Below are 11,974 nucleotides of genomic sequence, written 5' to 3'. Positions count from 1 at the left end.
CAATATCTAGACAACAAGAACTAATAAGGCAGCCTCCTTAGGATACAGCTTTCGAGATGAACCGGTTCCAACTGCTTTCCCTCCACGTCTCGGGGTGCAAGCATAACCTTGTTTTTGTTTTGTTTTTTTAATGATTTTGAATTTTTTAAAAAATTATTTTGAGAGAGAGAGAGAGCAGAGAGAGAGGGAGACAGAGAATCCCAAGCAGGCTCCGCACTGTCAGTGCAGAGCCTGATGCGGGACTGGATGTCATGAACCACTGAATTGTGACCTGAGCCGAAGTGAAGAGTCAGACACTCAACCGACTGAGCCACCCAGGTGCCCCGGGCTTTACATTTGCTTTATTGAGTTTTGCAGACACTGCGATTTTCACAAATTAAGGGCTTATGGTGACCTTGCCTCCAGCGAGCCTATGGCACCATTTTTCCAACAGCATCGGCTCACTTCGTGTCTCTGTGTCGCATTTTGATAATTCTTGCAACAGTTTCAACGTTTTTCCTTATTATTGTTGGTGTGGTGATCGGCGATCGGCGATTACCACTCACTGAAAGCTCGGATGACGCTCAACGTTTTTCAGCCAGAAAGCATTTTTTGATTAAAGCTGTGCCCCTGGTGTTTTTTAGGCACGACCCTATTGCACACTTAATAGGCGACGGTAGAAACATGACTCTGATAGGCACTGGGAAACAAAAGCATTCACTTGACCCACTTTATTGTGATACCTGCTTTATTCTGGTGGCCCGGAACGGAATGCCTGAGGTCTGCCTACACTCGTGGTTCAGTCTTTGGGAGAGAGGGGCTCCCGTGGCCTGGGTCCTGAGGCCACGAGTTGACGGGAAAGCCCAGGGCACCGTGACTGACAGTTCCACCCAAACTGCACACATCTGGGAAAGGAGCTCGGGTTAGAGAACAGGGCAATTTGGTTGGGGTGGGGGTGCTATTCAGTCCATAGCGGTTCCCTTACCTAATGTAGCAATAAGGGCATCTGGGATGAAACCGTAAACCCAGAGTACCCTGGATGTACCCTGGACTTGAGCTTCTACCGTCTTCTTCAGCTAGGAGCACCTCGATTTCCCTTCCAATGACGTCCCTGTTAGACTGCTGGATTGTCACTCTGAGCGAGCTGGAGGCCACCGAGGTTTTGAGGAGAAGAGGAACACGATCAGATATGTTTTAGGTCAGATCCCTCAGGCAGAGAACGGGTGAAGGTTGGAAGGTGAAGGAACAAATGGGTATGGAGCGTTAGAGAAAAAGAGCTTTAAGGAGGAATGCAAGGCAAGGTTGGCGGGGCACTCAGGCCCATGCGTGATCCATTTCCGGTGTTGGGCATAGACGGGATTTGCCCTCCGTGCCATCACGGGAGTTCGTAAGCAGAGGGAGAGCTTGAGCCAGACGGGGTCTACCTGTTAGTTTCAGGCCAACCAGGATTATTAATCTATCCAGCTGTCGCGGGTGGGAGACTGATGGATGGCTCTTGGCTCCATTGGCACCAGCTGGGCTCTGTGTCGTCCACGGGAGCCTCTGAATCCCAGCCTCTCTGGCTGGCGGAGTCTGGGCTTCTAAGTGGAGAGTGAGTGGGTGAGGCAGAAGGGTCTACAGGAATGAATAAGACACGCAAGCTGCCTCCCCAAGGAGCTTACGTGTGAGCGAGAGAGTGAGGTATTAAGCAAGTGAAAAGGAGAAATGTATCATTGTAAATCCTGGCGAATGCCAAGGTGGAAAACATCAGAATCGGGCAGGGAGAGGGTGGAGGGAAGTCCTCCTGGGGTGAAGTGGCATTTGGGCGGAGACCTGAAGAAGCCTCAGGTTTTGTGCAAACCGGGAGGGAAAAGCATTGGTGGCCGAAGGAACAGGGGATGCTAAGAGTTCGGGGCTAGAAAGGCTTTCCTGGATTCAAGGAAAGAAATGTAAGAATCTAAGTCTGGTGGGGGCAGCAGGTGCAAAAGGAATCCTGTTTATCCAATAAAGATTCTCCAGTCTTTTTTTTTTTTCTGTTTATTTGGCGGAAAAGTAGAGAAGGATGCACAGGCAGGAACATGGAGTTTCGGGGGGGGGGTATTTTATTGCCCATAATTATTTTTTGTATCTGGAAGAATTACAGGACGGAGGTGTGAGTAGCAGACCATCGATGCTGGTGGTCACTCGGCTGGTTTCTAGTATTCTCGTCACGGAGTCGTAATGTCCCAGCTTGACAGAGTCACGAAATCTACTTGAAAACTTTATTTTGCCCGGCGCAGAGCCTTTCCATTCCAAAGCCGGTTCGTGTTCCATAGGTTGTTTTTTTTTTTTTTACTTTTAATGTTTATTTATTTTTGAGAGAGAAAGAGAGAGACAGAGTGCAAGCGGGAGAGGGGTAGAGAGGGAGGGAGACACAGAATCCGAAGCAGGCTCCAGGCTCCGAGCTGTCAGCACAGAGCCTGACGCGGGGCTCGAACTTACCAACCGTGAGATGGTGACCTGAGCTGAAGTCGGACGCTTAAACAACTGAGCCACCCAGATGCCCCAATGTCCTAGAGGCTTTTAATTCGTGCCGTTGAGATTCATTCGCACCCACCTCATCAAAACAGATTTGTTTGGTTTTAGAATCCACACAACATCGTTTGGTACCCAAGAGACCTCACGATCTATGCAGCCTCCCCGGCCGGTGGTGTTCTGTCAGTTCTGAACAGGATCCAGGGTGAGTTGGGAGCCTGGCAGTCAGAAGCTTTGTGAATCATCGGCAGCTGAATTCTGCATTTTTTTTTTTTTTTTACTTTGTTTCCAGCTTGAGAAAAGGATTAGTCCCTGACAGTATTTTAAAGAGGTTCTACTCGGCCTCGCTGCTGTCCGAGACAAGGTGATTGCTCATTCATTCAACAGGCGTTTAGTGAGCACTTACTATGTTCCAAGCACTGAGCTACAACGGCAAGTGTGCTATCAACATGGGTATGACTCATGCCCCGTCCTCGATGCAATCCCTAAATGGAATCTGCCGTCTAGTGAGGGAGACAGTCTACAACGACACCCTCACGACACGCGAAGTAACTTAATAGCACATGCAATTTTTCAACAATCTGCAAATGTCTCTGGAAGCAGCCGCAGGTGCTAGACAGCGTTCTGGGCGCTGGAAACACAGCGGGGAACAAAACAGACACCGCCAAAGTGGGAGGTTAACAGCACCGAGGTTGAAATGAGAAAATGTACGTACGGCCCTTAGCTCTGGGACGGTTATTCCCAGGTTTTTCTCTCGCTCTAAATCTTCGATGGCTCTCCCGTGCTTAGGGGGTGATGACGTCCCATCCGGCTTCTTTACCAAATCAGGCCAGTTCCGCTTTGACCACTTTCCAGCCGTGCGACTGTGGGTGAGTCGCCCGTGTTTTTCTGAGCCTCAGTTCCCTTTCCTGTCGACCGGGGATGACAATGGGATCCATCACAAGGGGAGTGTTGTAAGGACAGGACTCAACACTCAATGAATGTTAGTTATTATTATTATTATTTTAAAATTTATTGCTACTTGTGGAGAGTCTTAATTATTTAATTCCTCCGTTTCACGATAGTCAGAGCATCCTCAGCTGGATTCATGGCAAATCAGCATAAAAATATATTTCCCAGGGGCGCCTGAGTGGCTCAGTCCGTTGAGCATCCAGCTCGGGATTATGGCTCAGGTCATGATCTCAGGGTCGTGGGATCCAGCCCCGCATCCAGCCATGCTCAGCATGGAGCCTGCTTGAGATTCTCTCTCTCTCTCTCTCTCTCTCTCTTTCTCTCTCTCTCTCTCTCCCTCTGCCCTTCTCCCCAACTCATGCTCTCTCTCTCTCTTTCTCAAATAAAATAAAATAGGGGCGCCTGGGTGGCTCAGTCAGTTAAGCATCTGACTTTGGCTCAGGTCGTGATCTTGTGGTCTGTGGGTTCGAGCCCCATGTCGGGCTCTGTGCTGACAGCTCAGGGCCTGGAGCCTGCTTCGGATTCTGTGTCTCCCTCTCTCTCTCCCTCTCTCTTTCTCTCTGCCCCACCCCCTGTTCATGCTCTCTCTCTCTCTCTCAAAAATAAATAGACATTAAAAAAAAAAAAGAAATGTTCATCACAGAAGGCTTCGCTGAGGAGCCAGCATTTGAGCTAAGATGTAAATGATGAGAAGGACCATTCATGGATAAATCTGGGGATGCCTGTCCTAGGCAGAGGAAACAGCACATGCAAAGGCCCTGAGGCAGGAATGAAACTGGTGCGTTTGGGCTAACAGCAAGGAGGGCAGTGGATCGCAGCAAAGTGAATACAATGGAGAGGGTAGGAGATGATGTCGGAGCGGTGGGCAGGGCTGGGTCGCAGGGGTCCCCGTGGCCAGAGTATATAGATTTTATTCTTTTAAAATTCTTTAAGTTTGCTTATTTATTTTGAGAGAGAGAGAGAAAGAGGGAAAGCGAGAGAGGGAGAGGGGTAGAGAGGGAGAGAGAGAGAATCCCAAGCCCCCCTCCACCCAGTCAGCACAGAGCCTGATGTGAGACTCGAACCCACGCGCCGTGAGATCACGACCTGAGCTGCGGTCAAGAGCCAGACACGTAACCGACGGAGCCACCCAGGCGCCCCCAGATTTTATTCTTAATGCAAGGGCAAGCCACTGGGGGAATCTAAGGTAAGGAGCGAAAGAAGGTGACTTGTACGTTCAACATCATTCCGGATCGCAGGGGGTCCCCGGGGGCTTCTGGGAAGCCTGTTGTCGTCGACCAGGCAAGAGAAGGGCCTGGCTTAGGTGACAGAAATGCAGAGACGTAGATGAACAGGGGGTAGATTCCGGGGCGAACCGACAGCTGCGAAGGAGCTCTGGGCTCATAGCCCCGGCCTGGAGCCGCTCATGACCCCGTGAGAGAGACAGAATGGGCGTCGTGCATCCGCTACCCGTGACGAGAAAGCCTCACGCGGCCCATCGCAGCCCTGAAATCGCCACCGACCTTGCCACACGCGGAGTCCCGTTTCCTGCACGAGGCTCCTTGAGAACCGAGCTTCTTCTCTGAACCCCCACCGGCCCTGGGCCCGGTGGACTCCCCGTCCTTGTGCACCGCGCATATCCTGTTGGCCGCCTTGAGAGTTCACCCAGCCCCGGCTGTTAATGCCAGTATATTGGCAGTTCGTACTTACTGAAGGCTTTGCAGTCTTCAGCCACCCCCACCAGGATCCTGTAAGCTGGATCTTACTGGGCCCCCCCCCAGCCCCCCCATTTGACAGCGGAGGAACTTTAAGCTCAGAGAGTTGAGGCCGCTAGTCCCCGGTCACACGGCGTGTAGACGGCGACATCAGGATTCCAGGCTGGCTCTGCCCGCGTCCGCAACCAAGCCTCTGAGCTGCAAAATGCCATCCTTTCTCCTTCGGGGATAACCAGGCTTCAGCTCCCATCTCCTTAAAGAAGAACGTGGGAATAAGCGGACGGGCTGAAGAACTCAGCTCACTTACCTCTCGCTTGCTAGCTGTGTGCCCTTGGCTAAGTGACTCGCCCTCTCTGCTCTCCCACCTCAGGTAGTGTCTGTAAACTTTGGTAGGTTGGGGCGAAGAGACGGTCCCAGACCACAGGGGCACATTGGTGTATGTTCGGCTGTTGGCTTAGAGTGTGGAGGATCATCTGTGGTCAGAAAGGTCCGCTCTCAGGGCGCCTGCGGGGGGGGGTTCAGCCGGTTAAGCGTCCGACTTCGGCTCAGGTCATGATCTCGCGGTTCGTGGGTTCGAGCCCCGCGTCGGGCTCTGTGCCGACAGCCTGGAGCCTGCTTCGGATTCTGTGTCTCCCTCTCTCTCTCTGCTCCTCCCCTGCTCGCACTCTGTCTCCCTCAAAAATAAACAATAAAAGAAAGAAAGAAAGAAAGAAAGAAAGAGTCTGCTCTCACTTCATGGCTGTGTGGCCTCGGGAGAGTTACTTTACCTCTCTGGGCCTCGTTCGCCGAAGGGGGCGATAATGAGAACGTCTATTTCGGTGGGTTGCTGGAAGGGTTAAACGTGTCCGGCGTGAGCACCCAAAGCCTGCTGCTTATTATCACTGTTATCTTACAAGGCCAGGTTCAAGGTTCACCAAATGGAAGAGAGGCTGCCTCAACGACCCCTTTTTAAAGCTACAGAAGGCAGCGGCTGAATTCTCCCCGGCGCGAGTTATTCGGCCTTTACGCGTCCCCTTGACCCACCCCTCCCTCTAAGGTCCCCTTCCCTTCCCCTCTTGCGATTTGATGATCCTGAACCCGGTGGTTTGGGTCCGGGAGTTCAGACAGCCGGCCGTGCTCTGGAGCTGTAAGAGTTAAGCCTCGGCCGACTCACAGACGCAGAAGAACGCCACCAAGACGCGAGGGAAATATTTCCATGTCCGATAAGGAGTAGAAATGGGGCAACTCATTCCACATGGGCTGGCGGGGCGGGGGCGGGGGCGGGCAGGAAGGAGCGGGCGGGGTCCGCAGCCCGTGTAGCCGGTGGCCGGGTAAGCAAGAGGCTCGGAGTCCTGGGCGAGGAGGGGGGCATTGCGGGAGGGCACCCGAGCTTTCTTACGGGGCTGGGGGGGGGGGCGGCGAGAACGCGTGTCAATCTCTGTCGTTTGGAAGAAATCGCCGCTTTGGCGACAGCGGGCGGCGGGGAGGGTGACGTCCGTTGGTTTGCAGCTCTGAGTCCATCTGGGTAAGATTCGGGTGGATTTTAGAGGAAAAAAAAAAAAAATCACACCAGCCCATCTTGGTGGGCTGTTTGGCAAGACCGGAGAATGTGATTTCCCTTAAAAGCCGTGCCTGAAAAATAAATTAAATTCCGCTTGAGTTGAATTTGATTAACCAGCCGTTTGGCTGGCTTCAGCCCATTGATGTGGGTTACGTTGTGTGCTATTCTGATCCTGTCCTCCGGGCTCTTACCCAGCCTGTGCCTCCTGCCCGGAGCGCTCTTTCTCCTGACTTTTTACCAGGACACTTAACTAACACTTACCTAATAGTGTTTCCCGGCCAGGCGTTCTCTGAGTGCTTTCTAAAACGCTAACTTCTCTATAGTCCTTCCAATAAAGCTGTAGGGTCGGTACTATTATTAACCCCGATCTGCTGAAAGTGAAGCTGAAGCGACCCATCCCCTCCCCCCTCAGCTACTCAGAAACCGGGGGCGGGGGGGGGCCCGCCCCAGCTCCTATGCACCTGACCCCCACGCTGTACCCTTCCCTGACTCTCAGAGTGCCTTCTGGCCTCTACCTAGATTTCCTGGCCCGGGATGCTCTGTGAGCCTTAAGAGCCGGGCGGCTTGGTGCTCCTCTCATCTCTTTAGGACCATTTATGTGCCCCGAGGGAGTCACAGAGGTGACCCGTTCGGATTTCCCTTCGCCAAAGAGGTGGGCGGTGCCCTCACCCACACAGCCTCCCCGCGGGGCCTTCAAGACCCGCCTTGGCTTCAGACAGGGGTGCTAGGGCCTGGCCATGTTGGGCCAGCGATCTCTGCTCCGGAGGGCCCCTTCTGTTGACCGAGACTGTCGCTGGAGGCCATTCTGCTCCCCCCTCTTCCCTTTTCCCCAGCCTAATGAGAGCCTTGTCCCCATGCCTGCTGTGTTTCTAGTTCTGAGCTCTGTGGCTCTGGTAGATGCTCTGTGTTTGTGATGGGGTAATATTTTTTTAAGTTTTTTACAATTTATGTATTTACTTTGAGAGAGAGAGAGAGAGACAGAGACAGAGTGTGTGTGTGAGAGAGCAGGGGAGGGGCAGAGAAAGAGAGAGACAGAGACAGAGAATCCCAAGCAGGCTCCACACTCTCAGTGCAGGGGCTGATGTGGGGCCCGAACTCAGGAACCATGAGATCATGACCTGAGGTGAAATCAAGAGTCGTCGGCTTAACCCACTGAGCCACCCAATCTCCCCTGTAAACTTTATTTATTTATTTGTGTTTTAAGAGAGAGAGAGAGAGAGAGAGAGGGAGAGGGGCAGAGAGAGAGGGAGCCACAGAATGTGAAGCAAGCTCCAGGCTCTGAGCTGTCAGCACAGAGCCCGACACGGGGCTCGAACTCACGAACCGTGAGATCATGACCTGAGCCCAAGTTGGACGCTTAACCGACTGAGCCACCCAGGCGCCCCTAAATAAGTTAATTTTGGTGTGTGGTGTCGGGCTTCAGATCATTCCTGCTCCCCCATCTGGGCACGCCCTACCCCCATTTGAGCAAGGTCCTTGGTACCCATTGCTTCAGAGAGAAGTTGAGACGGCAGAAAATGAAAGAATACAGAGTCTCATCCTGGCTTTTCAAATTCAAACTCGGGCCACCTTTAGTGGGGAACTCGGGTCATAGACAGTATATTTGGTCTTGATTATGAATCAGAATGAGCGTTCATATCCCAAGTTAGAAAACAACGCCCAGGCTGAGAGGGACGGAGAAAACTTGAGGACGGAAAGAGGGAAGGGGGCCTAAGGGAGAGGTCCAGCCTGAGAGGCTAAACAGACGCCAGGGCCTGGATCAGCCCCTTCCTGAAGGTACATCCACGAACCAGGTGGGACCTGAGCGGCACGAAATTGTCCAGCCCTGCTCTAGTGAGTCCCGGGAACTACACCGGCTGTCCTTCCTGGTGTTGTCCAGCTGGGACCTCATTTCAACCACAGCCAGAGTGCCGCGGCCAGTCTACAGGACGCGAGACTACCCGAGACTTTGCTGGGTCCTGGTGTGTTTTTCCCCTCGGAACAACCTCCCCTTCCGTTCATTATCTCACGCACCTGTAAGATGGACGATGGGGGCTCTGAGCATCACCGTGATGTGTGGTGGTCCAGAGGATCAGAAAGCCCCCCACATACTCTGTGTGGGTGAGGCTGACTGGGACCAGCATGAGTCTGCCCCTGAGCTGGGTGGGTGAAAAGATTCCCCTGGTCTATGAGCTTCTAGCTTTATTCAGGTCTTGGCTCAAATGTCACTCTCCAGAAAGGTCTTCCCTGACTTTGGACCAAAGTCTCACATATTCACCAACTTACGAGCCTATTTCTTCCCGCTTGCCACCATCAGAAATTGTCTTCCCTAGTTATTTACTGGTTTAGCATCTCTGACCTGCCTCAAAGGTGAACTCTACAACTCTAGGACCAGGGGATCTCGCTCGTGGCTCCACACCGGGTGCTTGGTCCAGGGCAAGCCACATCCGCATCCTGTAGGAGGCACTCAGTCCTCTAGAAGGAATAACTGAAGTCCTCCTGGTGTTCAGAATGAAGCCCAAACATGCAGTGTGTTACTGCGGACTTCTTGTTGGCAAATGGATGAATGGATCCGTTGAAAGGGGGTGAAGGGGAGGGTGAGAATAGCCGCTGAGATGTGGGTTGAGGGCAGACCAGTCATGGGAGCCAACTTAGCCAGAGCCGGGGCCAGGTTGGTGAACTTCAGAGTTGGAAACGGTCCAGGCGGACATCTCTTGCTTGAGGTTAGCAGCAGAACACCAGCCTGCCTGTCTCACTCCTCTTTCTGTGAGGTAGACCTTGGCCAAGTTTGAAGGTATAGCCTCTTCCCCACCTACTTTCATTTCAGTAGGATGAAATTCCTGATCACTTAACTCGCTTTATGGCCTTTTAAAAGCTTCTCTGCTGGAGCCACAAATCCTTCAAGGGCCACCCCGAATGGGGAACATCATTGGCTTGCTCTCTGTGCGGGTCCTTGGTGGGCGATAAATCAGTGTCCTTGATTCACTCTGTTCTTAGAGCCAGAGACAGGAGTTGCTTGCCAGAGACGGTGAACGGGCCAATGACTTTCTGGAGAGTGGATCTTCCCTGAAGAGAGCAGAGGGGCCGTCAGGAAGCAGCTCGAGGGGTATACTGAGAACCCTTGAGTCATATTCTCTATTTGAGTCTGGGACCCAGGGGGTATCTCCAGTCCCCACTTGTTAGTTGGTCAAGGGGAGAGAAGACAGGCCGGTCAGTGCTCGGGGGGGCTGGTCTGTCCCGGCGGGCTGGCGAAAGACAAACAGCCTAAGAACCGTGAAAGGGAGCATAATTAATGAGTATTCAAAAGACCTTGACAAAAATACATTTGTACCTCTATATATTCCTGTAGAAATCCATGTTTCTAAAATGAAAATGAAAGAGTGCGGGCAAGCCAAAAGAAACAAAAAATATATATACGTATAATCCCTCTACCTAGACATAACATCATTAATATGTTGTGGTTTAGCCTTCCAATAATTTTATGCATAAATATATATGCTTTTTATTAAAATGGAGTTGTACAATGTATTCCGTTGTATGGCCTGTCTGGAAAATAAGGGTAGAGCTACATCATCATTTTTGATTGTTACATAAGATTCCAATAGATGGATGGCCCGTAATGAAATAGTAATTTAACCCACCTACTACGGCTGACATTTAAGCCATTTCCAAGTTTTTGCACTCTTGAATAGCGGTGCAGTGGGCATCTTTTCATGTCTGTCCTTTCGTATGTTTCTGCATATTTTTTAAATATCACAGTTTAAAAAGTTTTCAAAATATTTTTAAATATTTTTAAATATCACATTTGTGATGTCTGAATTTTAAACAGATTCTTGGATTGGTGGCTCATAACCATGAGCTCGTTCAACGTTAGCACCGGTCTCATCCCCAGCAACTTTTCAGAACTGCTCCCTTCACCACACAGTTCCGTGAGCTGTCCTTCTCCAGACTTGGCCTTCTTGAGCATTTTTACTTTTCTAACAAAGACATCATGGAGTGGATAAATAGGCTGGCAAGACTTTTCCGTGTCTTTTCGATGCCGTCTGGAATCAACTTATTGACTGCTTCTTCCAACTCATTTGAACCTCTTGGGTCATGGTATCCATCATCTTTTCCTGAATCTGGTGGACCCATTGGTGCTGAGCATAAGAGGGCTTCCCAATCTGATTGTTGAGTTTTGTAGTAAAACCAACACAAAACAGACAAAGCAAATACCCATCGGTAGTCTTGACATCGACATGAGCTCCAGTCATGGTCTGCCGTGTTTTGACCAGAGAGCGCATTTTGTCACGGGTAAGATCGATGCCATGGAAATTAGTCAGGCAGCTTTTGCCCTGACCCTCCTCAATAATTCACTTGGGTTTTCTAAATACGACTTCATCATTCTGCAGATCAGCAAGGTTCACCTCAAAAACATGACCCTTGAGACCATCAGGTGCGATTTTGGTTCTTTGAGTTCTCGTGTCTAGTGTTTTTCTAATATTTCTTACATTGAACATAGCCGGTGTTTTCACATCGCACCACTTTCTTAGAAAATGGATCAGGGGCGCCTGAGTGGTTCAGTCGGTTGAACGACCGACTTCGGCTTGGGTCACGATCTCGTGGTTCACAAGTTCGAGCCCCTTGTCGGGCTCTGTGCTGACAGCTCGGAGCCTGGAACCTGCTTCAGATTCTGTGTCTCCCTCTCTCTCTGCCCGTCCCCCAATCATGCTCTCTCTCTCTCTCTCTCTCAAAAACAAATAAACCAAGAAAGAAAAAAATGGATCCACCATTTTCTTCTTTGCTCCTTTCTTGCTGCCTTTCGTAAGGTGCTTGTTCTTGCCAACCACCATGGTGCTGCTGGGGGAGCCACAAGGGCTGTGCGTATTTCTTTATAATAAATTAATTTAAGTGGAATGGCTGAGCCAAAGGGTATGCACATTTTTATGATAGTTTTGGATAAATGCTGCCAAGAAGACTTTCAACAAATGTGTATCAATTAAATGCTCACGAGAAGTATTTATGAGAAGACGCCCTGATAGAAATTACTTTAAAAGCAGCATGTGTTTGTGAAAAGGCAATCAAACAACAGAGAACAATAAAGTGAAAGTCATTGCTTTAATTTTCCTTCCTAGAGAAAATTATATTTTGACTGCACTGGTCTCAGATCCCAATTTCTATCCAGTCTCGATCCTGACAGGCGAACTGCACCCTCTTTGTAAAATTTGCTTCTGGACTATAAGCTCTGGGAGGGCAGAGGCTATATTTGCTTTGTCCACTTTTGCACCCTAGTCCCTATTTCAGGGCCTGGCATACAACGGACATTTGTTGTATCAGTCATTAGTAGGTGTGGAACTAA

At 50.6% G+C, this 11,974-nt stretch overlaps 1 pseudogene; it reads right to left on the bottom strand.

Moving 5' to 3' along the window:
* Positions 1-10,457: 10,457 nt before the first annotated feature.
* LOC107179385 lies at positions 10,458-11,468 on the bottom strand (annotated as a pseudogene).
* Between the last annotated feature and the right edge of the window lie 506 nt (positions 11,469-11,974).

Source organism: Panthera tigris, chromosome D3 (genome assembly GCF_018350195.1).
Source record: "Panthera tigris isolate Pti1 chromosome D3, P.tigris_Pti1_mat1.1, whole genome shotgun sequence".
Taxonomy (NCBI): domain Eukaryota; kingdom Metazoa; phylum Chordata; class Mammalia; order Carnivora; family Felidae; genus Panthera; species Panthera tigris.
This window is presented reverse-complemented; position numbering and strand designations above follow the sequence as displayed.